The 24563-nt window shown below is 39.4% G+C and overlaps 1 protein-coding gene across 1 annotated transcript in view; it reads left to right on the forward strand.

The window, feature by feature from the left end:
- The window catches only part of LOC150076225 (copine-8-like), a 324722-nt gene that overhangs the window by 161378 nt on the left and 138781 nt on the right, over window positions 1-24563 (forward strand). The gene's annotated exons all lie outside the window — the stretch shown is intronic.

The following is a 24563-nucleotide window of genomic DNA, read 5'->3' on the forward strand; positions in this document are numbered from 1 at the left end:
ATCACAATGTCATCTGCAAATCGTAAGTGGTTTAGATATGCTCCATTCGTTTGACTCCTTTCTGTGACCAGTCTAATCTTCTAAAAGCTTCCTCAGGGAGCAGCAGTAAACAGCTTTGGAGATATTGTGTCTGCTTGTCGAACTCCTTTCTCAATTTTAAATTTGCTGCTTTCTTTGTCTAGTCTAATAAAGGAGGTAGCATTCTCATATATTTTCTTCAAAATCATAATATATGTGCCTTGCCCTTCCAGTGCCTCAAACATTGCCTTATACTGTATGGAGTCAAATGCCTTTTAATATTCCACAAATGCCAGGCATAATGGTGTTTTTTATTCATTTGCTTTCTCCATTAGCTGTGATATTACGTGATGAAGGTGATCCATAGTTGAGAATCCTGTCCTAAAGCCAGCTTGCTCTTTCTGTTGATTCTCATCATGTATTCTTTCTAATCTGTTAGTAATGATCCTTGTGAACAACTTGTGGATGTAGGATAACAAGCTAATTGGTCTATAATTTCCAATTTCTGATTTATTTCCTTATACAGCAAAACAATGATTGCATTATTCCAATCCTTAGACACGTCTTTCCTAATGTACTTTGTGAAGAGTCTTGCCAGTTTCTGTGTCATGTCTCTTCCTCCTAATTTTAAAAACTCTACAATAACTTCTTCACCCAGGGCTTTCTGATTCTTCATTTTCTTCAATGCATGTTCTACCTCATCAGGAAGGATATCGGGTATGTTGTATGTGTCACTAATTTGTGATCCATCATCCCCGCTGCTGGCATCATTCCCTTTCTTCTTATATAATTCTCTATAGTAGTCTTCTGCTATTTGAATTATGCCTTCTCTGCTATTTATAAGTACACCTTCGCTATTCTTCAGTTTCAGTATCATTTGTCTTTCTGTATTACTGCTCATGGTTGCTGGTTTAAGTCCTCTGTTTTCCCTGAATGCCTGTTCTATTTTGCTTGTGTTAAATCCTCTCTGAGTCTTGCCAGTTTCTGTGTCATGTCTCTTCCTCCCAATTTTAACAACTCTACAGTAACTTCATCTTCACCCAGGGCTTTCTAATTCTTTATTTTCTTCAAAGCATGTTCTACCTCATCGGGATATCTGGTATATTGTATGTGTTGCTCATTTGTGATCCATCTTCCCCACTGCTGGCATTATTCCCTTGCTTCTTACATAATTCTTTATAGAATTATGTCTTCTGCTAGAAGACTACTATAATAGATCTATAATAGAAGTACTTAATGAAATAATTAAGTAGTAGGATATATTAATTAAATATAGAAGCATACCCTATGTGTCTCATAGCTTACTATATATATATGTATATTGAGCTGCATGCAACCCTGGCTGCATGGCAAGTCCAGTCCCATAGTCAATTCAGGATTAAATTGCGTTACATAAAGGCTCTAAAGAGCTGTCCTTATAGGGGAAGAGAGCAGTGCTATATATTTTTGTCAATAATATGGTGGGGATCACTCATGGTGCCATTTCATATAGATTTTTGGTTAACAATTTATCAGGGGATTCTTGAGTTGGCTGCATTTAGAGGGTTCCAGAGTTTAACTCTATTTGTGGTCTCACCGAATATTTGTGACTGGTATTGTTTGGATTGCCTGTCTGGACAGTTCTGATTTGAAAGACTTCCTGTGAGTATTGTGGTAAGGCTTAATAATATATCTTCTCTGTAATGAACAGTTGGTTTCTTGGCAGGGGTCCTATTTTGGTTATCAGAATGCTCCTTTGGTCATCATACATTGGGCAGTCATAGAGTATATGTGCCCAATCCTCAACGTTTTTGCATGCGCATTGGGGTACTCAACCAGACTGCTGTTTGGCATTTAGTGAGCCATGCCAGTGAGGAAGGTCATGAACATGCTTGGGGAATATTGTGGGGGGGGAGGAGAAGTAGGATAGGCTATCCCCACTTGGAGTAGGTATTTCCTAGTTACTTCAACCTTGTTTGACTCTTCCAGCTTGTTTGTCATAATTGTTGGAGAGCTGTGACTATTTTCTTCTTTTCCTGTCTGATGTTATTAGTCACGTCCAGTGTAATACCCAAATGTTGGGTGGATATGCCTTTTTTGAGTCTGTAATGCAGGCCTCTTCATATAACTTCCAAAAATAAGGGCATGGTTCTGGCTAATACTTGCAGGGCGAGGGTATTTACAGTATGACAGGCTCTGGCGGTGGCAAGTAGAATAGCTCTTTGAATTGTATCTAGTTTTGCTTTTTTTCTAATTAATGATGTTCTGTTGTACCAAATTCCAGCTCCATAAGAGATAACTGGACGGAAAACATTTTGGGTCAGCATTTTTGACAGTTCTTTCCACAGGGCTTTCCAGGATTCTTTTTCCTTATGAGAGGGGTATATTTGTTGTTATTTATTGTTGTTATTTGGTTTTTAGGAGCATTAGCAACTAAGGCCATATTGCTCCGGGATATGCGGCGGTCATTTCCTGACCTTTCCGCATCCTTCGTATTTTGGTGGTCACGGGCTTGAACCCCGGTCTAATCAAGAAGCATGTGCTACACACTGGTGCTCCTTCCCACCTGGCTACGGAGGCGCCAGGGGTATATTTCTTTGAGAGCATTTACTTTAGAATCTGGCCAGGCTGATCTAGCTTTTTGAAAAGTTTTTCTGGCTTGTTGGGCCCTTTGCCGGAGATTTTCTAGCTTGGGGCACCACCAAGGAATTGCATTTTTTCTCAATTGACACTTTTTCATAGAGATGTTACATGCTTTAGTTATGATTTCTGTTACTTTTATTACATGGTCATTTGGTTCTAGGTTGTTGAAAACCTCTGCAGTGATTCCTCAAAATGAGGTATTTATTACTGCTGTGAAGGTATCTGCTTTCTTTATATTATATTTGATTATGTCGTATTATGGAGGGGGATGTTGAATCTGTCTGACTAAGTTGAAAGTGGTCCATGAGTCATGGACACACCAGTCTGTAAACTTATGTGCTATTGAAGTTGCTATTGTTACATCGATGTTACTCTCCCCACGAGTAGAACTAAAGGTGGGTAAATGATTTGGGCTGTATAATACCACAAATGGGGTTGTTGTAATGAAGTCCTCCAACAGTTGGCATTGCGGGTACCAGTTCGGTCATCAGTATGGCTGTGCCATAATCTGGACCTACTGTTGGCATCCATGCAAAATATTATTCTTTGTTCAGGTAGTAGTGCATGGGCATTTTGGAGATATTGTATGCTTGGTGTTATATCCTCTCCAAGTCTACAGTAGAGGGAGATGATATGAACAGATCCAAGCTGGGTGGTTACTTGAGCACAAGCTGCATGACTGTTACATGGTGAGTTTACTTTTGAAACTGCGACTGATTTATTTCTGACTATGACAGCCGCCCCAGAGATTTCAGTAGTGTTCTCTGCAACTCTATAAGAGTGTAGATATCCACAAACTCTGCCCCATGGGTGTAGGGTTCCTGAACCACTAGGATGTCAATGTGCTCTTCCTCCATTTTTAATTTTGTTTGATCTACCATTCAATTATAAGAATTTCATCGCATTGTGTCCCATTCTGGTGTTTGAAATATCCATAGGTAGCAGTGGCATTTTGAGTCCCTGATGGAATGTGTGTGTATATTCTAACCCTGTTGTTTTACAATTGGCACATTTAGGTGGTTGGTTTCTAGCTTTGCATTGTTTGAAGTTATGCCTATGTAAAGTTCAATGACCGCGTGTGGCTTCCTTTTGAGTACGTGTGTGAGGTATGCCCGTGCTTACGGTATCTTTGGCTTGTCCATCCAATATAAATTCTTTCTTGGGTTTTAAATTGCTTCCAAATCCTAGGTGATACCTATAGTATCCAATTGCAGGTTATGTTTGAGCAAGATTTGGTTGGTTATTTGATTATTATTTCTTGCTGGAGTTCTTTAGTCATGAATTCCTTTAAATTTCTTTCAAATAGCTCCTCCATGATATATATTCTTTAGTATGGATATTATCTACATCAAAGACAAGGATGTTAGGTCCTTGCTCCTTTGGCTTTTCAGAAATCAGTCCTAGATTTGTAATTTCAGGATGTGTGTGTGTGTGTGTGTGTGTGTGTGTGTGTGTGTGTGTGTGTGTGTGTGTGTGTGTGTGTGTGTGTGTGTGTGTGTGTGTGTGTGTGTGTCATTTGGCAGCATTTTTGTTGGATGTTTCTGTTATCACCCCATTATTTCTATCTTTTGTATGCCTTCAATCTTTGCCTGTTTCAAATGAGGCTGCAGATTTTTGGTTACTGCAGTTTTAACTGCCTCACTTGAGGTCAGTTGGCTGTTTTTTGATGCTCCTTTGGACATGGGCATGTTAGGTGCTTCCTTAAAAGGTGCCATCAGGACCGAAATCCATATGCACAAATTTCATTCATTAAAATTTATTACTACTGAAGATTATTTATATATATAAAAAAAAAAAAAATATATATATAGAATCAAATTACTAAAGTGTAGAACTGTGATATTATAATTACTAAAGCATAGAACAGGGATTTTATATGATAATATTAACCAATCGGATTAATGCCATCAGTGATAGAACACTACATCCGTTGTTAAATATATGCAGTAATGAAATAGTGTTAAAATGTAGAGGCCATCCTGTAGTTTAAAAAACCGATGTAATCCATGAACGAACTGGACCCTAGGCAACAATGGTTAAACATTAATATAAATTCAATAAAAAATATACATAATACGCCGTCCATGGGAAAAAATACTTTGCAAGGGACTTTGTCGAGGGCTAAACCCCTACAAAATACCAAACCCATGGTTGGCTGAGCTATCAGTTTCTGTTGTCATCTGCCTGTATAACTAGGACCAAAAGAAGTCCATAATGACCCATAAGATAAGTATAAAATATAATAAAAAATATATCTAATAAAAATTAAGTAGCCTAACTGTAATTTTGCAGAATACAGGCTGGATGAAATTTAGCCCGACCGATAGCTGAAACGAAATAGTAAATAAGCAATGCTGAGAATCAAATAGTCTGCTAAACATAATAAGCTAAATTAGCTAATGAAAGGAGAATGGAGAGAAGGCTAGTTAAAGTAATAGTACCTCAATCCCCCTCGAATTACTCTAATAGTTCATGAGGTATGAAAAAAGGAATAAGATAGTTAAAAGTAAAAAGCGAAGGAAAAGTGTTTATACGATTATACATCGGATAATACTGGGAGTGTAACTTCCCGACCCTATAAGAAAGGGATCCTGGTATAGTAAGAAGAGCCGGTAAAAGATAGTAATATATTTCGAATAATGTAATATGGGAATGGCTAATTCCTAATATAAAATTCTCAACACCAAATAGGCAAAATTCGTATTGAAAATGGTAGGGTTGAAATTTAAAATGGTCATTGAATGGGTGAGTGTGATTAGCTCTGATGGGTCATTGAAAATGACCCATCAGAGCTAATCACACCTAAATACCAGACAAAGCCCAGAAGTGGTAATGCCACAAACTGGGTGATTCAGTTAGCCCCAAGAACCTGGAAGATAATCAGCCAACAGACACAGATTTACATCAATTGGGGCAGCCACCGCTTTAGAGAGCACGTGGCTGTGCCCAAATCCTTTCGGTGTTGCCGATTCGAACACACCACACACGTGTGCACAACCACAAACCTCCCCAACTTGTGGGCACTGTGCAAGCATAGGCCACAACTACAACTCCTGCCCTAATAAAACCGCCCGACCAGTGTGCGCAAACTGCAAAGCCTTAAAGCTTACCAGCAGATCACTTCATTAGTGACAGAAACTGCCCCATCTACATAAAGGCCAAAAGTCCTCAACAATCAAGAACCGATTATGGGAACTCTTCATAAAAGCAATAATGTAAAGACAAAGAAACTTGCTCAACATAATGCACAATGGGCTAAAGCTGTTGCTGCAAAACTAAAGAAAAGGCCGATGAAGACAATCTTGATGTCCTCTTTCTCCAGGAGCCCTACATGCCCAAGAAAGAGGTGAAGGGCCATCCTCTCACATATAAAATAGTTCAGCATGACGGAGATACCTGGGTGGCCTTGATAGTTTGCAATCCTGAATCGAAACAATAATAACACCTCTGCAATGAATGGGCTGCCTATGCCCAGATCATCTCCTCATTAGGAGAATTCTATGCAATATCATTATACTGTTGACCCGGCGAAGACATTCTCCCTGCAATATATTACCTGCAAAACGTCCTCCATGAGCTCCTTCAAAGCTAAGGTAATAGTCTGTGCAGGTGTTAACTGCAGGTCGCCTGCTTGGCACAGTGCAACCCCTGACCGATGTGGTACTGCTAATGGCCAGTGTCTCGAAGAATTCCTCACCAACAATAATCTGGCAATACTAAACCAGCCAAACAATAGATGTAAGCTTTGCCACTTGCTCCATTGCTGGACATATATCTTCATGGAAGGTCAGAACGGATTGGACAACCTCTGACCAAAGAGTTATTACATTCCAGATGCACCGTGCTCTTAACAGACAACCCCACACCTAGAAAAACCGTTAACAGATTCCCCATTGACAAGGCCAACTGGGAACAATTTCAAGAAGCACTGATTGGCTCTGCCTAAACTTTTGACTACTCAACCCTTACCCCAGACCAACACCAATGCAGCATTGTAAACTTAATTACAGAGGCTGAAAACGCAACCATCAAAAGGAAGAAACCATCCCCTGGTGGTGCCCGGAGCTTCAGAGACTCTGACACAAGGCAAATACATGCAGGAAAAATTTTCAACAATCAAGAAGATCCTGGCCGGCAGCAGAGGTGGAGGTCCTCAGACAGCAATACCGTGAGGTCAGGAAGGAATACACTGCCTTGATCAGAACCTGGAAGAAACGATCCTGGGAAATGCTAGTTTCAACTACCAGGAACGAGTACCCATGGGGGTTGTATATAAAGTTGCAACGCACAAGCTACGCAAAGGAGAGGTAGTTCCCTTGACTAAAACACCTGCTGTCTTCTATACAAAATCATGGCACAAATCAATAGACAATATCCTCAAGACGCTGCAATTTGCAGAGCTTAAGCCTTTCTTGGTAAAAGCACCCCTTTGTTCCCCTCACCAATCTTGTTGCCCTTCTTTGTACTCATTCTAGCAACTCCACATCCTTCCTAAAATGAGGCCTCCAGACATGTACACAGTACTCTAGGTGTGGCCTGACCATTGCCTTGTATAACAGGATAATCACCTCACTGTCCCTGCTAGCAAAATTCCTATATATCATTGACAAGACTCCATGACCTGCCCTGGCAGTCCGTCTGCACTGCTCAGTAAACTTCATATTTGACTGCACAATTACCCTCAGGTCTTTTTTACTTTCCACTTCCCTGAGTGTAGTACCACAGAGTTGGTACGTTTCTCTTCGGTTGTCACTACCCATATGCAGTACTTTGCATTTGTCAATGTTAAACTTCAGTTGCCATTTCTCATCCCATTTTTTAAACTTATGTAGATCCAGTTGGAGTAGCATAGTCTTTACTGATGTTAAAAATCCTGCCAACCTTTGTATCATTTGCAAACTTGGACATTAAACCTGATATACCTTCATCAATATCATTGATAAATACTGAAAACAACAATGGGCCCAACACCGAACCCTGGGGAACTCCACTAACAACATTTGTCCACGAAGAGCAGTGTCCATTGTTTACCACTCTCTGTCGTCTCCCACTCAACCATTCCTTTATCCATTGTAGCAGCTTACCCTTAATGCCATACCTCTCCGATTTGTACAGCAGTCTTCCATGTTCAACAGTATCAAAAGCTTTCCTGAAATCCAATACAGTGAAACTTCCCTTTAACGGACAGCCATGGGGAACGAAAATTTGTCCGTTAGAGAGAAGTGTCCGCTAACAGGAAGACTGAGGGAGAAAAAAAAAAAAGAAAGAAAGAAAACTCGTTAAATGCTTAATGTAAAATTAAATTAAAATATATACAGATTTTGAACAATATTTTTGAAAATAATATACAATTACATACACAGAGATAAAGAAAAATCGTTAAACGTTTAATGTAAAATTAAATTAAATTATATACAGATTTTGCACAATATTTTTGTAATATACATTCATAATATGCATAGCACAATTGTCTTTATCTTAAGAAAAATACATACAGTAATCACTTATTTTCTTCTGCACCTTCTTCCGGCTGATAATTTTGTTTTAAACATTTGTTTGGAGTGAAGAAACCATCGAAAGTCCTTCGGTATCTTCTTCAGCGGCGAAAAACATTTTTAAACGATTGATTTGTATGGGCGCTTTTTCTATTTTCATTGGTGGTTCGTCGTTAATATGTTCTTCGACAGAATGACCTCCTTCCATTTCTTCATCCTCATGAGGAACTTCTTGAAAAATATCTATGATAATGTCGTTGATATCTAGAGCACCATCTTCTGTAGTGAGGTTCGAGTCTATATCTTTGTAGCCGGGGTCACTTGTAGCGGAAGTATCATACATTATCAATAGATGTTGAAGTTCTTGTTCTTCTTGGTGCTCCACATTGCTGTTCACAACTTCAATTTTTGCATTTGAGAAGCCAGACTTTACAAAACAGTTCACGACAGTTTGTTTTCTAATTGCATTTACTGAAGAGGAAATCCATTGAATCGCATCTAGAATGCTGAGTTTCTTTGCAAGGTCACTCATACATATTACATCGTTAATGTTTGCAATGAGATGTCTTAAACCACATTTTCTATAGTGAAGTTTAAAATTTTTTATTATCCCTTGATCCAAGGGCTGACACTCTGCAGATGTGTTTGGTGGCAGAAAAACAATTTGAATGTTGGACAATTCAATGTGCGGTTGAGATGCAGCATTATCCATGAAAAGAATAATTTTTCTGTTTTGACGAATCATGTTTTGGTTAAAGTGACTTATCCATTCGCTCATGATATCTCGTGTCATCCACGCTTTTTTATTAGACTTCCAGTCAACATTCAAAAGATTCAACTTTGCCCTTGAAACAACGAGGATTTTGTGGTTTTCCTATAACAAGAGGTTGTTCAAAGTCTCCCAGCATATTTGTACACAATAGTACAGTCAAGCGTTCCTTAGAAATTTTTCCGCCCTGGCACTTTTCGTTTTTTAGATTCTTTGTTTTTTTCAGGAAGAGCTTTAAAAAACAACCCTGTTTCTTCACAGTTGTAAATATCCTTAGCTTCAAAATCACGACATAGATCTTCCAATATGATGGTCCACTCTATTACAACCCCAGTATCAACAGATCCACCTTCACCACTTACGGTTTTACAAGAAATTTTCTGCCGAGTTTTGAACTTGTCTAGCCATCCCAGAAGCTTTGAACTCATTTACTCCCATAGATTTCGCAATCCCCAAAGCCTTTTCCCTAATAATAGGCCCATTAATGGGAATTTTTTTAGTACGTGCGCGACAAAACCACTCATACGTAACATTGTCAATTTGAAGTCCAACAGTTTTCGGGAATGATTTTTGAACCTGTTCATTTCCGTGTTGCCAAAATTGTTTGAGCAGTTCATTTTTTTTCTTTAGGATGTCGCTTACCTGCGTCTTCCCGATTTTGAATTTTGCAGCAAGATTGCGAACACTATTTTTTTGCCGATCATACCCGTTAATGAGTTCGACTTTATCTTTTAAAGTTAAATGTTTACGAGAGGACATTGTGCACTTCACACGACACTGAACAAAACTGAAAACTGAAACTCAAAAGACGTAAGGCTGACAAAATTCAGCACACACCGAATTCATCAGAAGTTTTACACGTGCCTTAAAATTCTTGAAAAAGGGTTTAGAACCGCGATGTAAACCTTGATAAAATTCAGAGAATCAGAAATAGAAAATAAACACACGATTGAGGCAATACGTGGAAGAAAAGTTCCTAGAAAAAGGGCCATTAGCTCTCCAGCAGTCCGTTATGGGGAGATCAAATTAAGTGCTAATCTAAATGAAACAGTGCAGATTGTCTGCCCGTATTCGTTACAGAGAATGTCCACTAGACAGAAGCTGAAAGCACGTTAAAACCAATAGAGGTGAGTTGGGGAATTTGAAAATGTCCGTTAAGGAGAGGTGTCCGTTAGGAGAAGGTTCACTGTATTAATGAACTTCTTCCATTGACTGGAAATCCTATTCATAGTTTTGCCGATGATAGCACTTTGTATACCACTTTCCATTTTGAGAAACTTTGCCCTGCTCAATCAGCTTAATTTCTCGAATATCCGTTACCAATTCCTTAAACGCCGACCTCCATGTAATTCTCCATTGGGGCAAAGACATCTTGGTTGATTTCAATCCTTCTAAAACTCAGTCCTGTCTTATATCTCGCAAAATGTATTATTCTTCTGCTCCTGTGCTTATTTTTGGTGGCATTCCGATTTCTAGGCATGATGATATATATCTCTTTTGGGGATTACCCTGACTTCTAATCTCTCTTGGCCCAAGCACATTACAAATATTGCTTCCTCTGCATATAAAACACTTGGTTTTCTCTTTCAATCTCGGCGTTACTTTTCTTCCAAACAGCTGTTCACTCTGTACAAATCACATCTGGGGTGTTGCCCCTCAAAACTCTGTCAGACTTCTTGATTCCATTCAGAAGAGGGCAGTTAGTTTAATTAATGGGTCAACTCTAACAGAGTGTCTCCACTCGCTGTCTCAACGTACTATTTCTGTTGCATGCCTTTTCTACAGACCCTTCCATGGGCACTGTTCTTCTGAATTGGTTTCTATAATTCCTGCTCTCTCTTTCAAAACAGTCCAAACACATGTCGCCACCAGCCAACATCCATTTATTGTCCAACTTCAAACTTACAGAACCAACATTTCATATTCCTCGTTTATTCATTCAACTGCTGTTTTCTGGAACAACCTTCCTTCATACGTATTTCCTGAAAATTAGTCTACAGAAGTTCAAGTCTAATGTCAACAAAAATCTTCTTTCATCTTCTCAACCTCCAACCCAAACACGGTACTAAGTACTTTAGATTCTTATACCTCCCGTGTTTGGGGTTTTTGTAAAAAATATACCCAATGGGAGTTGTGGCAGAGAAAAAAAAAATGCATGGGAGGCATATAAAACGCAGAAGCTTATGGTAGATATAAGCTAGTCTGTAATCAAGTCACAAAGGAGGTTAGGCAAGCGAAGGCAGATTATTAGAAATCTTTGGCAAAGGATGCAAAGAAAAATAGCAGAGTTCTTTACTTATGTAAACTCTAGAAGGAAGGCAGGCAATGGATCAGATTGGTCCACTTGATATCGATGGTTCAATTGATGATCCTGATCAGGTTGCTGACAAACTGAATGATATTTTGCATCTACATTTATACATGCGGAATTCTGTAGGGAAGTGGAGGCTACAAGTGTATCACACTATCATCATCATCATCATCATCATCATCAGCCATTTTCAATCCACTGCAGGATGAAGGCCTCTCCAGCAACTTTCCAGTTCCTTCTGTTTTGTGCAATGGCCATCCATTTACTACCCAAAAACTCATGAATTTCATCTATCCATCTCCGCCTTTGTCTTCCAGGATTTCTTCTAGCTCCTCTTGGGAACCATTCTGTTATTTTCTTATTCCGTCTGTCATCATGTCTTCGAGCTATGTGTCCTGCCCAAGACCATTTTAGTTCTTTAGTTTTGATAAGAATGTCCTTTACTTGAGTTTGCTGCCTAATCCATGTGTTTCTCTTCTTATCTAACAGTCTGATTCCCAATATAATTCGTTCCATTCTTCGCTGTGTAGTTCTCAGCTTCTCTTCCATTCTTTTGGTGAGTGCCCAAGTTTCACTTCCATAAGTCATGGTGGGGAGTATACATTGATTCATTATTTTACATTTCAGACAAACTGGGATATTGCTCTTCAGTATGTGACTATATTTCCTGAATGCTATCCATCCAAAATTTATTCTTCTCTTGACTTCCAGCCATTTATCATTATTACAGCCAATAACTTGTCCCAGATAAGTATATGACTCCACCTTTTCAATTACTGCTCCTTCAATCATTATTTCCCTTTCTGTGGCATACTTGTTCATCATTACTTTTGTTTTAGCCATATTCATCTTTAGTCCAAAATTCTTACTAACTGTGCATAACTGATTAAGATTTTCCTCTAATTCTTTGGGATCGTGGCTTATGACCACAATGTCATCTGCAAATCTTAAATGGTTTAGGTACTCTCTGTTCACATTGACTCCTTTCTGCGACCACTCTAATCTTCTGAAAGCTTCCTCAAGGGCAGCAGTAAACAGCTTTGGAGATATTGTGTCTCCTTGTCGAACTCCTTCCTCGATTTTAAATTTGCTACTGTCTTTGTCTAGTCTAATAAAGGAGGTAGCACTCTCATATATTTTCTTCAAAATCACCTTGTCTTTCCAGTGCCCGAAACATTGCCTTATGCTGTATGGAGTCAAATGCCTTTTCATAATCCACAAATGCCAGGCATAATGGTGTTTTATATTGATTTGCTTTCTCCATTAGCTGTGATATTACGTGAAGGTGATCCATAGTTGAGAATCCTGTCCTAAAGCCAGCTTGCTCTTTCTGTTGATTCTCATCATGTATTCTTTCTAATCTGTTAGTAATGATCCTTGTGAACAACTTGTGGATGTAGGATAACAAGCTAATTGGTCTATAATTTCCAATTTCTGATTTATCTCCTTTCTTATGCAGCAAAACTATGATTGCATTATTCCACTGCTTAGGCGTCACACCTTTTCTAATGCACTTTGTGAAGAGCCTTGCCAGTTTTTGTGTTATGTCTCTTCCTCCCAATTTTAACAACTCTACAGTAACTTCATCTTCCCCCCGGGGCTTTCCGATTCTTCATTTTCTTCAATGCATGTTCTACCTCATCAGGAAGAATATTGGGTATGTCGTATGTGTTGCTACTTTGCAATCCATCTTCCCCACTGCTGGTATCATTCCCTCGCTCCTTGTATAATTCTCTATAGTAGTCTTCTGCTATTTGAATTATGCCTAACGGGGAGCTAAATTATTTTGTAATAACTGAGAGGACATCGGATGAGAAATTGAAGTTAAACGTAAAGGCACCAGTGGGTGGATGGGATATATCCAATTGTATTAAGGGAGGCAGCAAAGGAAGTAAGAAAATCCTTAGCTATAATAATGATAGCACCTTGGATTCAGGGTAGCTCCCTGCAGAATGGAGGTTTGCTATTCAAATAATAATGGAAATTAATGGAGTCACTGGTTAAAGAACCAATGCAGGATCATCTTGAAAAGACTACAGTTATAGTTTTTTTTTTTTTTTTTTTTTTTTTTTTCCTGTTAGTTGTTGGCGCATCTGCTTCTATGGCCATAATGCACCTCCCAAGGGTTTTGCATTTTTTACTGTGATCCAAGCCCGGGGCGGGATTCAAACTCGTGACCTTTGGGTTGCCAGATAGGCACTTTACCCACCTGGCTAGCCCGGTTGGCACAGTTATAGTTCAGACATAGAATGTCTTTGTTAAGTGGACATCTTGTCTGACCAGTTTGATTGGGTACTACAATGTCACAAAGGAACTGGATGCAAAAAATAATTTTAATACTATATACTTGGATTTAAGGAAAGATTTTGATATTAGCATTAGCATTAGTAGAGGCATATGATGCAAGAAAGCAAGCTTATTCAGAATCAGCCAAAAAAAGAAAAAAAAAAAAAAAAAAACCACACACCACTCCCATTTCACCCCTCCGTTCGTTCGAAATACCTGTCCAGTTGAGCTTTAAATTTGTTTAGGCTATCAACTTCAACAACAAGTGATGGAAGTCGGTTCCACCAACCAACCAGCCGCTGGCCAAAGGCAAATTTCCGCACATCTATCCGACATCCGTCCTTCCTCAATTTGAATTTATGCCCTCTGAGCTGATTATTCTGAGCAAGATGAAGAATCCCATTGGCATTGAGCATGCTCAAACCATTCAAATTCATTATACAGCTTTATACACCTCTATCAGATCACCTTGCCGGTGCCTAGTCTCCAGACTCTGTAATTTGCAAAACTTAAGCCTTTCTTCGTAAGAGCAACCCTTTGTTCCATTCACTAATCTTGTTGCCCTTCTCTGTACCCGTTCCAGCAGCTCTACATCCTTCTTGAAATGAGGCCTCCAGACCTATATACAGTACTCAAGATGTGGCCTAACCATTGCCTTATACAAGGGAATAATCACCTCCTTATCCCTGCTAGAAAAATTCCTGTATATCATTGACAAGACACCATGAGCTACTCTTGCAGCTCATCTGCACTGCTCAGAGAACTTCATATCTGCCTGCACAATTACCCCCAGGTCCTTTTCATTCTCCACCACTGTCAGTGTAGTACCGCACTTTGCTCTGGGGTTACTGTTTCCTATATGTAGTACTTTACATTTGTCAATGTTAAACTTCATTTGCCACCTCTCAGCCCATCTGTTCAACCTTTCCAGATCCTGTTGCAGCAACATAGCGTCAGTAGTGTCCTTAACAACCCTGCCAACCTTTGTATCATCTGCAAACTTGGACATTAAACTTGATATCCCATCATCAATATCATTCATAAACACCGAAAACAACAACGGACCCAACACTGAACCCTGAGTTGTTGCATATAAAAGACTGCTGTACAAATTGGAGCCATATGGCAATAAGGGCAAGTTGTTGCTATGGATAATGGGACAATTAATGGGAGAAGACTGGGTGGTAATCAATAGACACTGCTCTTAATGGACTAATGTTATTAGGGCAGTTCCCCAGGGTTTGGTGTTGGTCTCATTGTTGTTTTCTATATTTATCAGTGATATTGATGAATGTATATCAGGCTTAATGTTCAAGTTTGCAGATGATAGCAGCTGCGAAAGGATCTAGAAAAGTTGGACTGATGGGCTGAGAAGTGGCAACTGAAGTTTAACATTAGACAAATATTAAGTACTGCATATGGGTGGGTAGCAGTAACCCCAGAGTAATGTACCAATTGTGCAGTTATACATTCAGAGTAGTGGAGAATGAAAAAGACCTGAGTTATTATGGTGCAGTCAGATATGAATTTTTCAGAGCAGTGCAAGCAGATTGCCAGAGCAACTCATGTGTTCTTGTCAATGATATACAGGAACTTTGCTAGCAGCAATACTGAGATGATTATCTTGAGTATTCACATCTCGTCTCACTTGTTCTGTATTTCTGTTTTTAATATGATAGTCTGGTGACAACATGATTATTAATCTTATTGCATACAGGTCTGGAGGCCTCATTTTACGAATCATGTGGAGCTGCTGGAATGGTTACAGTGAAATGCAACGAGATTTGTGGGGAACAAAGGGGGTGCTCTTACAAAGGAAGGCTTAAGTTTTGCAAATTTCAGTATCTAGAGACTAGATACCTGTAAGGTGATCAGATAGAGGTGTATGAGGCTTTGAATGGTTTGAGCAAGTTGAATGCTGATGGGTTTCTTCCTCTTGCTCAGATTATGCACTTTGGGGGGGGGGGGGCATAAATTCAAATTTAGGAAAGACGGTTGTAGGATAGATGTGCAGAAATTTTCCTTTAGCCAGCGAGTAGTTGATTGCTTGAGCAAACTTCCATCTGTAGTTGGAAATAAATTCAAGACTGAACTGGACAAACCTTTAGAGCAAATGGATAGGTGAAATGGGAAGCTTTTTTTTTTGGCTGATGCTGTATAAGCTTGCTTTCTTGCATCATATTCCACTACTAATGCTAATCTTATAACCGTGATAATAAGCACATTATAACTGTGATATTACAATATCTATTTGACCAAGTACTGTTGATATATTGGTCAGGCCACATCTTGAGTACTGCATACAGGTCTGGAGGCCTCAGTCTCTTTTCCAGTCTCTTTTCTCACTTGTTCTGTATTTCTGTTTTTAATATGATAGTCTGGTGACAACATGATTATTAATCTGATTGATGAAGATTTTTATTTTTATTGCTCATAAAATATTCAATTTGATGAAGCTTAATGGATATAAGGATGACAGGATTCCTCAATAATTATTTGAAATGATTTATTTTTATTCACAATTTAGAATTATTGTGAAAATTAATATTAACCTATCTGTGAGATTATAAACCAAATCTTGAAATATGTATTTTAAATGAGAAAATTATATGCTTGCACAAGTTCAATAGTAATAATCTGTTGCAACTTAACAAATAGACCTCAGTGTCGTTCATAATAACTTTTTGTTATGCATAGTTCCTACTCTATATCTATCTACCTAATGGTGAATGGTCCCCCCCCCCACTCTCTTTAATCCTCAAAATAGCCTGGATTCATTATGGCATGGACTAGAGGTGGTGAAAGCATGCCATAGGCATGCTGGCCTATATTGACTCAGTTGCTTCCACAAACTGGTTAGCTGTGGATCGCTACCCAAAAGAGCTCAACCCACCTCATCCTACAGGTCCTTAATTTGCTTGAGATCTGGTAAGTGGGGAGACTTCCACATTAAGCTGAATTCATTCTGATGTTCTTGGAACTAATTCTGGCTGAGTCACAGAGCATATTACACAGATGGATACTACAGATATGACTGGTATTCAGGTGTTGCTCTACTCATATCAAGGGGCACAGTGTGCACCACAAAAACACTCCCCATCACCACCATCACATCACCACCACAGCCTGGCACGATGGGCACGCAGACTTCAGTTGTTTTTCCATGTTCTGATCCTCCCATCAGTGGAAACAGCAAGAACCTGGTATTTCTCAGATCAGGCAGTGTTTTGACATTTATACACTTTCAGTGTTGTTGTTTCTGATTCTTCCTGTTTTTTCTGGCAGCAGTGGAATCTGGTTTATTCATTGGCTGTGATATATAAAGGATTGTGGGTTCTGAAATGCCTCTTTGGTTACCACCATTGTACTGATTTGTTATTTGACTGACTGTAGCCTTTCTGTTACCGCGCATAAGTAAGTCTTAGCATTACTAGAGGCATATGATCCAAGAAAACAAGCTTATATAGCATCAGCCAAAAAAAAAAAAAAATTCCCATTTCACTGATTCATTCACTCCAAATACTTGTCTATTTTTGCCTTAAACTTATTTAAGTTACTCACCTCAACTACAACAGATGGAAGTTTGTTTCAACTATCAACCATCCACTGGCTAAAGGCAAATTTCTGCACATCTATTCTAAAATTATCTTTCCTCAATTTCAATTTATGTCCCCTCGTGTGAGTAATCTAAGCAAGAGCAAGAATCCTATTAGCATTGAGCTTGTTAATCCATTCAAGGCCTTATACACCTCATTAGATCACCTCACAGTTGCCTAGCCTCCAGAATCTGCATTTAGCAGAGATTATCAATAGTGATTCTTCATGCATTAAGAATTTGCAGATAAACGAGCCACTAGGTGGCAGTGATCACAGTGTGCTGCTGTGGAATATACTCAAAGAGATAACTATCATCAGGGGTAAAGGGAAGTGTTTTTCTTTCATAAAGATGATTACAGTGGTCTGAGAAAGTTTTTAAAGTCTATACAGTGGGACCAATTAGCATTAGTAGAGGCATATGATGCAAGAAAGCAAGCTTATTCAGCATCAGCCAAAAAAAAAAAAAAAAAAAAACACACCATTCCCATTTCACCCCTCCGTTCGCTCGAAATACCTGTCCAGTTGAGCCTTAAATTTGTTTAGGCTATCAACTTCAACAACAAGTGATGGAAGTCGGTTCCACCAACCAACCACCCGCTGGCCAAAGGCAAATTTCCGCACATCTATCCGACATCCGTCCTTCCTCAATTTGAATTTATGCCCTCTGAGCTGATTATTCTGAGCAAGATGAAGAATCCCATTGGCATTGAGCATGCTCAAACCATTCAAAGCCTTATACACCTCTATCAGATCACCTCGCTGGTGCCTAGTCTCCAGACTCTGTAATTTGCAAAGCTTAAGCCTTTCTTCGTAAGAACAACCCTTTGTTCCATTCACTAATCTTGTTGCCCTTCTCTGTACCCGTTCCAGCAGCTCTACATCCTTCTTGAAATGAGGCCTCCAGACCTGTATACAGTACTCAAGATGTGGCCTAACCATTGCCTTATACAAGGGAATAATCACCTCCTTATCCCTGCTAGAAAAATTCCTGTATATCATTGACAAGACACCATGAGCTACTCTTGCAGCTCGTCTGCACTGCTCAGAGAACTTCATATCTGCCTGCACAATTACCCCCAGGTCCTTTTCATTCTCCACCACTATCAGTGTTGTACCTCAGAGTTGATACGTTGCTCTGGGGTTACTGTTTCCCATATGTAGTACTTTACATTTGTCAATGTTAAACTTCATTTGCCACCTCTCAGCCCATCTGTTCAACCTTTCCAGATCCTGTTGCAGCAGCATAGCGTCAGTGGTGTCCTTAACAACCCTGCCAACCTTTGTATCATCTGCAAACTTGGACATTAAACTTGATATACCATCATCAATATCATTCATAAACACCGAAAACAACAACGGACCCAACATTGAACCCTGAGGAACTCCACTAATAACATTAGTCCGTGTTGAGTAGTGTCCATTGATTACCACTCTCTGTCTTCTGCCACTCAACCAATTTGCCTCCAATGCCACACTGCTCCAATTTGTGCAGCAGTCTTCCATGTGCAACAGTATCAAAAGCCTTTCTAAGATCCAAATATATAATATGAAAGTTATTCCCTGCATCCAGTTCTTTTGTGACTACATCATAGTATCCAATCAAATTGGTCAGGCAAGACCTGCCCTTAACAAAACCATGCTGCATCTGAGCTAGAACTGAATTCTTGTCTAGATGATCCTGCAGTGCTTCTTTAACCAGTGCCTCCATTAATTTACCTGGAACAGAAGTTAAACTAACAGGTCTATAATTACTTGTGTCAGCCTTTGATCCTCCTTTGTGAATTGGGGTTACATTTGCACATCTCCAGTCTATGGGTACTTCCCCTGAGTCCAAAGAAGCTCTCATAATTATGGCTAAGGGTTTGCTTACCTCCTTTGCTGCCTCCTTTAATATAACTGGATAGATCCCATCCACCCCAGGTGCCTTTTTTATGTTTATCCTCAACAATCTCTCCTCCACTTTCCTCTCAGTTATTACAAAATCATCCAGCTCACTGCCAATGTTTACTTTACCTACATCATTCTCCTTCATGAATAACTCCTCATGCATGAATGTAGATGCAAAATACTCGTTTAGATTGTTAGCCACCTGAGCAGGATCCTCAACTGTTGAACCATCAATATCCAGTGGACCAATCTGATTCATCCCTTTCCTTCTTGAGTTTAAATAGGTAAAGAACTCTTTTCTGTTTTTCTTTGCATCCTTTGCCAAGGATTTTTCGTAGTCTGCCTTTGCCTGCCTAATCTCCTTTGTGACTTGGTTACAGACCAACTTATATCTATCACAGGCTTCCATGTCACCCATTAATTTGTATGTATCCCATGCATTTTTCTTCTCTGCCACATGTCTCATTAGTTCATCTGACAACCATTTAGGCCTAAACCTTGAACAATATTTCTTAGTTGGTATGTAAAGCCTGGTAGCCTCCAAGATTAGTTCCTTGAATGCTTCCCATTTTGAGTTTGCTGTTGGTAACATCATCAGTTGGTCCCACTGTATAGAATTTAAATACTGTCTCAGACCATCATAGTCGCCTTTACGAAAACAAAAACCCTTCCCTTTACCTCTGATGGTAGTTACCTCCTTGAGTAAATCCCACTTCAACACACTGTGATCATTGCCACCTAGTGGTTCATTTATCTGCAGATTCTTAATGCATGAAGAATCACTACTGATAATCAGATCAAGAGTATTGCTCCCTCTTGTTGCCTCACGAACATGCTGATGTAGAAAACAATCATCCAATAAATCCACAAAAGCCTTGCTAGTGTGCGAGTGACCAACCCACAAATTCCAGTCAATATCTGGGAAATTAAAATCCCCCATTATAAGACTCTCTGATTTACTGGCCCACTCTATTTCCCTGTACAATATCTTATTATACTCATCAGAGTCATTAGGCCTATAGCACACTCCTACTCTCAATTTTGATATCCCTATGCTTATTTCACACCAAACTGACTCGACACTGCCCTGTCCATCGATGTCGACTGGCTTCACTTCCTTGGACTTTATGTAAGGACTTCCTTACACTTCCTTGAACTGACGATGTTGCCAGCAGCAAATTCTAAATGGGAGGCATTCAAAGAATTAATCGTGGACGCTACTAGGCTTTTCATGCCAACTAATAAATATTATTCAAGGTTTAGGCGTAAATGAACTAATGAGACATGTGGCAGAGAAGAAAAATGCAGAGATGAAAGAGATATCAAAAAAGAAGACATGTGGCAGAGATGAAAGAATTCATATAAATTAACAGGTTACACAGAAGCCTATGAAAGATATAAGCTGGTCTATAATCAAGTCACAAAGGTGGTTAACCAGGCAAAGGCAGATTACAAGAAATCTTTGGCAGAAAATACAAAGAAAAACAACAAAGGGTTCTTTACTTATGTAAACTCTAGAAGGAATGGGATGAATCAGATTGGTCCACTTGATATTGATGGTCCGACTGTTGATGATCCTGCTCAGGTAGCTAAAAAACTGAATGAGTGTTTTGCATGTACATTTAAACTTGAGAAGTTGTTCGGGGGGGGGGGGTATGCCAAAGGTGTATTAAACTATAGCAGTAAGATAAATAATTTTGTAATAACTAAGAGCAAAGTGGAGGAGAAATTGTTGAAGATAAGAAATGCACCTGAGGTGGATGGGATCCATCAAATTGTATGAAAGCAGGCTACAAAGGAAGTAAGCAAACCCTTAGCCATAATTGTGAGAGTTTCCTTGGACTCAGCGGAGGTACCTCTGGACCGGAGATGTGAAAATGTGACGTCAATTCACAAAGCAGGATCAAAGGGTGACACAAATAATTACAGACCTGTTAGTTTAACTTCTGTTCTAGGGAAATTAATGGAGGCACTGGTTAAAGAAGCACTGCTGGATCATTTAGACAAAACTTCAGTTATTGTTCGGACATAGCATGGGTTTGTTAAGGGGAAGTCCTCCCTGACCTGACCAATTTGATGGGATACTATGATGTGGTCACAAAAGAACAGGATGCGAAAAATAATTTTGATATCATATACATGGATCTAAGGAAAGCTTTTGATACTGTTGCACCTGGAAGACTCCTGTACAAATTGGAGAAGTATGGTATTAAGGGCAAGTTGCTGCTATGGAGAAAGGGATGGTTGAGTGGGAGAAGACAGGGTGGTAATCAATTGACACTGCTCTTTGTGGACTAATGTTATTAGTGGTGTCCCCCAGGAGTCTCAGTTGGTCCCATTGTTGTTTTCTATATTTATTAATGATATTGATGAAGGTATATCAGGCTTAATGTCGAAATTTGCAGACGATATGAAGATTGGTAGGGTTGAGAAAAGTTACAGGGTCTAGAAAAGTTGAGCAGATGGGCTGATAGAGAGGGGAATGCCAGAGGTGTATTAAACTCTGGTAGTAAGCTAGATAATCTTGTAATAACTGAGAGTAAAGTGGAGGAGAAATTCTTGAAGATAAACATAAGAAAGGCACCTGGGGTGGAAGGAATCTATCCAGTTATATTAAAGGAGGCAGCAAAGGAAGTAAGCAAACCCTTAGCCATAATTATGAGAGCTTCCTTGGACTGAGAGGGGGTACCCATGGACTGAAGATGTGCAAATGTGACCCCAATCTACAAAGGAGGATCAAATGGAAACACAGATAATTACGGACCTGTTAGTTTAACTTCTATTCCATGGAAATTAATGGAGGCACTTGTTAAAGAAGCATTGCATGATCATCTAGACATGACAGCAGTAATAATTCAGACACAGCATGGGTTTGTCAAGGGAAAGTCTTGTCTGACCAATTTGATTGGATACTATGATGTAGTTACAAAGGAACTGGATGCAAAGAATAATTTTGATATCATATATTTGGATCTTAGAAAGGCTTTTGATACTGTTGCACATGGAAGACTGCTGCACAAATTGGAGCATTGTGGCATTGGAAGCAAATTGCTGCTATGGATAAAGGGATGATTGAGTGGGAGAAGACAGAGAGTGATAATCAATGGACACTTTTCTTCATGGACTAATGTTATTAGCAGAGTCCTCCAGAGTTCAGTGTTGGGTCCATTATTGTTTTCTGTATTCATTAATGATATTGATGATGGTATTTCAGGCTTAATGTCCAAGTTTGCAGACGATACGAAGGTCGGCAGGGTTGTTAATGACAGAATGCTGCTGCAACAGGATCTAGAAAAGTTGAGCAGATGGGCTAAGAGGTGGCAACTGAAGTTTAACATTGACAAATGTAAAGTACTGCATATGGGAAGCAGTGACCCCAGAGTAACATATCAACTGTGTGGTACTACATTGACAGTAGTAGAGAGTGAAAAGGACCTGGGGGTAATTGAGCACGTAGATATGAAGTTTTCTGAGCAGTGCAGATGAGCTGCAAAGTAGCTCATGTGTCTTGTTAATGATATACAGGAATTTTTCTAGCAGGGATAAAAGGTAAAGGTAAACTACAGCCATTATCAACCCACTGCAGGATGGAAGCCTCCTCAACAATTCATGTTGAGGGAAATGGACCATAATCTGCCACGCTGGTCCAGTGTAGGTTGGCAGACGACCGTATTTAGCAGTCAGGGGCTTGAACCCCAGTCTACTCACGGAGCGTGTGCTACTGCACTCCTGCTCCTGACCACTTGGCTATGGAGGCCTTAGCAGGGATAAGGAGGTGATTATCCCCTTGAATAAAGCAATGGTCAGGCCAAACCTTGAGTACTGTATACAATTCTGGAAGTCTCATTTTAAGAAGGATGTTGAGCTGTTGGAATGAGTACAGAGAATGGCAACAAGATTAGTGAATGGAACAAAGGGTTGCTCTTACGAAGAAAGGCTTAAGTTTTGCAAATTACAGTGTCTGGAGACTAGGCAACTGCGAGGTGATCTGATTAAGGTGTATAAAGCCTCAAATGGTTTAAGCATGCTCAATGCTGATGGGATTCTTCCTCTTGCTCAGAATAATTGCTTGAGAGGGCATAAATTCAAACTGAGGAAAGAATGTTGTAGGATAGATGTGCGTAAGTTTGCCTTTAGCCAGCAGGTGGTTTTGATTGCTGGAACAAACTTCAATCTGTTGTTGTAGTTGATAGCTTAAACAGATTCAATGCAGAGCTAGACAAACATTTGGAGCAAGTGGATGGGTGAAATGAGAAGGGGGGGGGTGTTTTTTTTTTTTTTTGATGATGCTATATAAGCTTGCTTTCTTGCATCATGTGCCCTTGCTAATGTTAATGCTAATGACAGTACACTACTGTAACAGGGTCTAGAAAAGTTGAGCAGATGGGCTGATAGGTGGAAACTGAAGTTTAACATTGACATGTAAAGTACTGCAATGGGTAGCAGTAACTCCAGAGTAATGTATCAACTGTGTGGTACTACACTGACAGTGGTAGAGAGTGAAAAGGACTTGGGGTAATTGTGCAGGCAGATATGATGTTGTCTGAGCAGTGGAAACATTCTGCAAGAGTAGCTCATTGTGTCTTGCCAATGATATTCAGAATTTTGCAAGCAGGGATAAGGAGGTGATTATCCCCTTGTATAAGGCAATGGTCAGGCCACACCTTGAGTACTGTATACAGGTCTGGAGGCCTCATTTTAGAAAGGTTGTTATTGTTATTTGTTTTTTTAGGAGCATTAGCATTTAAGGCCATATTGCTTCGGGAATTATGCGGTGGTTATTCCCTGACCTTTCCGCATCGTCCATATTTGGTGGTCATGGGCTTGAACCCCGGTGTAATCAAGAAGCGTATGCTATGCACTGGTGCTCCTGGCTACGGAGACCCCATTTTAAAAAGGATGTAAAGCTACTGAAATGAGTACAGAAAAGGGAAACAAGATTAGAAAATTTAACAGAGGGTTGCTCTTATGAAGAAAGGCTTAAGTTTTGCAAATTACAGTGTCTAGTGACTAGGCACCTGCGAGGTGATCTGATTGAGATGTATAAGACCTTGAATAGTCTGAGCATGCTCAAACCTGATGGGATTCTTCCTCTTACCCAGATTAATGACCCGAGGGGACATAAATGGAAATTGAGCCAGCAGACGGTTGATTGTTGGAACAAACTTCCAGCAATCAACCACCTGCTGTAGAACTTGACAGCTTAAATAAATTCAAGGCAACACTAGACAAACATTTGGAGTGAATGGATGGGTGAAATGGGGAGGTTTTTTTTTTTTTTTTTTTGATGGTGCTGTATAAGCTTGCTTTTTTGCATCATATGCTTCTACTGTTGCTAATGTTAAATTGTCTTCTCTTCAAAATTGATCTGAAAATTTTTTGGATTTTTTTTTTTTTATTTAAATTTTATTGCTAAATAAAACCTATTGCAAAAAGGAATCAGGTCAATAGCTTGTTTAGCATTTGAGTTATTCAAGTTTTATTTATTTATTTATATTTTGGCTAGTGTATTTAATTTACTCAGCCAGAAGTTATTAGACAGTTCAGTTCAGTTTCCTCTCCAATTTAATGGACTACT

The sequence above is a fragment of the Mastigoproctus giganteus genome, chromosome 13 (genome assembly GCF_048544385.1).
Source record: "Mastigoproctus giganteus isolate SK-2022 chromosome 13, ASM4854438v1, whole genome shotgun sequence".
Taxonomy (NCBI): domain Eukaryota; kingdom Metazoa; phylum Arthropoda; class Arachnida; order Uropygi; family Thelyphonidae; genus Mastigoproctus; species Mastigoproctus giganteus.